The sequence below is a fragment of the Crocodylus porosus genome, unplaced genomic scaffold, assembly GCF_001723895.1.
Source record: "Crocodylus porosus isolate Cpor-Errol unplaced genomic scaffold, CroPor_comp1, whole genome shotgun sequence".
Lineage (NCBI taxonomy): Eukaryota > Metazoa > Chordata > Crocodylia > Crocodylidae > Crocodylus > Crocodylus porosus.
In genome coordinates this window covers 11,033,768-11,037,910 of record NW_017728911.1, presented here as the reverse complement: position 1 = coordinate 11,037,910, position 4,143 = coordinate 11,033,768, and positions in this window count along the sequence as shown.

Below are 4,143 nucleotides of genomic sequence, written 5' to 3'. Positions count from 1 at the left end.
CAGTTTTGCAAGAGCCACCTGGTTACCATGTGAAGAATTGCTGCAGTACAAAAAAAAAAATCTCCATGAATTGCACATCATTAGTTATGACATATCATCCTTCACTGGACCCTATATGGAAAATCCTCAAGCAGTTTCAACCCATACTAGAGGAAGATCCAATTCTTAAAGACATCTTTCTAGAACTACCAATCCTAGCCTTTAAACAAGCACCGAACTTTCCCATCCTAATCACCAGAGGCAAACTTCCTATGGTTCAAAGCACATCAAATGGATCTGGACCATGCCAAGGCAAGAAATGTAAAACCTGCCAGCACATCTCCAACATTTCCACAATAACAACACCCCACAACAGAACCATCACCATTCCTGGATCTTACACCTGCACCTCCACAAATGTAATACATCTCACCCAGTGTACTAAATGTCCTGACGGAAAATACGTAGGAGAAACCAAACAGCAATTACATACCAGAAAGAATGCATACTGAAAATACATCAATGACAAAAATATCCAGTTACATGTGGGTGCACACTTCTGACAAGACAGCCATTATCTCACCAATCTCTAGTTCTAATCCTCAAAGGGAACTTACAAAACACCTTTCATAGATGAGCCCATGAACTTCAGTTTATAAATCTACTGGATACAAAAAATCCTGGATGAAATATAGACATTGGATTTATGGCACATTATAACCTGCCTGCCATCTGATAACCCCACACCTGAGTTTTGCATATTGGCTTCTCTTCCACCATGCCTGAAGAAGCTTACAAAGAACAATTTTTCCAGCTATTTAGTTGGTCTAATAAAATATAACACATTTACCCAAAGAACCTTACCAGCAACAGCAGCATGAGAGGGAGTAGACAAGGGTTAAAGCAAGTGACAGGAAACAGGGCTCCTGGCTTTCAGTACCTAGTCTCTGCCACATACCTCTGCATGACTGAAGCAAGTCACTTAACTTGCCTGTGTCTTAGTTTCTCCATTTGTAAATGGAAATAATGTTTTCCTACTTGACAAAAATTGGTGCAGGCCTTAATTAGTGTTTGTAAGGCACTCCAAAATCCTCAGGTGAAAGGTGCTAAATACATTATTATTAAAAATTTATTAATTTATTCACCATTCTTTCCTGAGGCAAACCTCCTGCTGTTCACTCCAATTTTTCCAGGAGTAAAACTTACATAGTATAGGATGCTGGTAGAATACTAGGAGAATAATGGGAAAAATAATATATAATGAAGTTGCCTTGTTCCTGCCCTTTGCTAGTGGGATGCATCAATATAAGCCGAAGACAAACATTTTACTTATGGTTGTTAAAGTCCTTTTTTTTTTCAAATTTACACCAAGGCTGGTCCCTTCTTAAAAAAGCAACATTTTTTTGTTCTGTGAAGTTATGCCTGCATAACAATTATTATGCATTAAACATCCTTCTTTTATTTTACTTAGTAAAATAAAGAATCAGATTTCAGCCAATTGCAAAGTTAAAGTAATAGTTGTTTGACAAAACAAAATTATTCTACTATGGTAATAAAATACCAGAGAAACCTAACTTCCAATCAGATACATGTTGCTGTATCTTGCCGGGAGTCCTCGAGTCAGTTGCCATGCATACAAGGACAAATGGAGTAGTGTGTTCTGTAAGGCATACACTTATACCCAACCCACCCATCTCCGATCAGAATCCAGCACGAAAGTCAGGATGTTCAGCACTAAGGAAATACGTGTGCATAGTCAAATTAAAAATCTACTCTTTCCATCAAATAAAACTGTTGAGCACTATGCTCTCTTTCTTGTCTGTTCTAATGGTCAGGCTGTTATTTATACTTGCATACACATAAATTCAGCAATGTTTGGTTCAGTTCTTACAATTTTTGAAAAAAACATGAAGCACCCTGTTACATGGACAGAAGATGTCTTTGCTGGTTGAGCTTGAGGGGAAAACTGGATACAATTATATATTCTTTTAATTATTCATAACTTGGGTCTGAAGTGAATGTGTATACATTTTTCACTTATTCACTTCATAAAATTCAAAACTAAGCCCAGAAGCAGTTTTGTGCTTGGCATCATGACAAGTTTCCTTTCCTCAACGAGCCAGTCAAAGGAATTGCTTCTCAAAGAATTTGTCATCCCCACACACCCAGAGAGGGGAGGGGGCAGCAGGCATTCATTATACCCTCACTACATACACATATACACACCCCTAACATAACATGCTTATCCCAATGGAATAAGACTGAATGCATTTGTAGCATACGTTTTAATTTGCATAGCTGAGTTGCAATGGTGCCTTGTTGAAGACTTGGACCAATTCCAGTGACCTATCCTTTGCTCTGCTCATCCCCACCAGAATACTTTCTTTAAAGAGGAGATTTAGCTGGTTTGGGGAACAGATAGGAAGCTGCACAGGAGGTCAAAGCTGATGTAAACACACATTAATTAATTGTTTTGATCTGGTCTAGGAGGCTGCTGGCAACACATTTTGCTTCATAGAAGACATGCAAATTTATGGGACACAACTTGACAGGATGAAGGCACTGCGTACATAGAAGGTGATACCCTTCAGCAAGAGAATGACTAGAATGCCTAGAAGCAATGACCCTTTACATTGTCGGCAACACAGGTAAGATTATGGAATTAGGGTCCTCATAGAGATTTATCATCTAAGGGAACCATGAACTTTTCTGTCCCCTTTCCCTGTACTATATTTGCCTTTCAGCAGTACTTAGGTGCCCCAATGAACTGCAGACTTGGGAATTCAAGTCTGCCTCTGCCAAAAGATGATATAGTTGGTTTGGAGATGAGACAAAACTAAAATAATGACAAAATCACGTAAATAATCTTGTCAGCTTCTCTCATTCATTCAGTGTTGTGGACTTCCCTTTGAAATCAGGGACAACAGCTCTCCCTATTGACATAAATATGGGCTAAAGTCATCCACCTGGCTGAATAGCATTGCATTCATTTGTGCCAATGTTAATGAGAAATTATTGATTGCTGACTGGGAATTTTGGGGTGAGAACAGCTGAACTTAAGGTAAAGGATTCCATATTCTATTACTAGTCCCTTGAGTCAGCCTAGCAAATGGCCAACTGTAATATTGTAATTAGCCATGTGTTAGTATTAGCTCCTGCCTCCTTTGCAAGCTTAACACATGGCTAATTACATTAGCTTGGCATACAAAAGAGCACAAGGGAAGCTGGCAATGGGGCAGTGGAGGAACAATTAGGAGTCCCACTGCAGCATTTAGCAAAGCAAGTCTCTGATGTCAATGGGCTGATGTTGTAGAAATATAATCTTTTCATTTAATGCAAATATAACAAGAAATAAAAGCATCATCAGAACACACCTCAGTCTGAGGGAGGTTTGCTATTCCCACTTCCTGTGGGAGTAAAGGACAAACATTCACTAGTGAGAAAGGAAGTAGACTTGGCTTTTTTTTTTTTAATTTCCATTTTTATTTTGGTAAATGGCCATTTAAGAAAGCAAGTGAAATATGCATCCCTGGCTGTTCTGCCTCTCTCTGAGGCATGCCTAAGATATAGATTCTCTGACACATTCTCTTTGTCCTGGTTTGGATCCCCACTAGGTTTAAAGTCCAAATAACCTCTTCGCCACTGGATGCTTGGTGGGAACACCAGGAAGAGTACTGGTAACATGCTGTATTCTGGCCATGCTTAGCTGGCAGATAGCTTCAAAGGCTTCCCCCAGCTGTCACAGATGAAAGCAGCCCATATTGCCAGAAGTGGAGGTGAGATAGAGGCTCAGGGACCTGTAAGTGGTCCCTTGGTGCAAATCTCCCCTTTTACTTGCTGATCCAGTGCTACAAAAGGGCAGGCTGACAACTCTCAAAAACATCTCTCCCCATTTGACCAGGCCACTATTTCTAGAATAACTGACGGAATAACCGCAAACACTGCATTTAGTTTCATGTTCCCCCTTTTGTCAATTAAAAAGTTTAGCTACATTTGGTCACAAAATAGCATTTTAATATGTGGCTTTAAAAGCCTTGAAACAAAACAGAATTTCCTAGATTGTTTTCCTTATTTTTAGTCAAAACTGTTCATCACATTTTACCCACATGCATAAGTCACTTTAGTCATTTTCCTGCACTTTCCTCCTGCTGCATATTGCACATC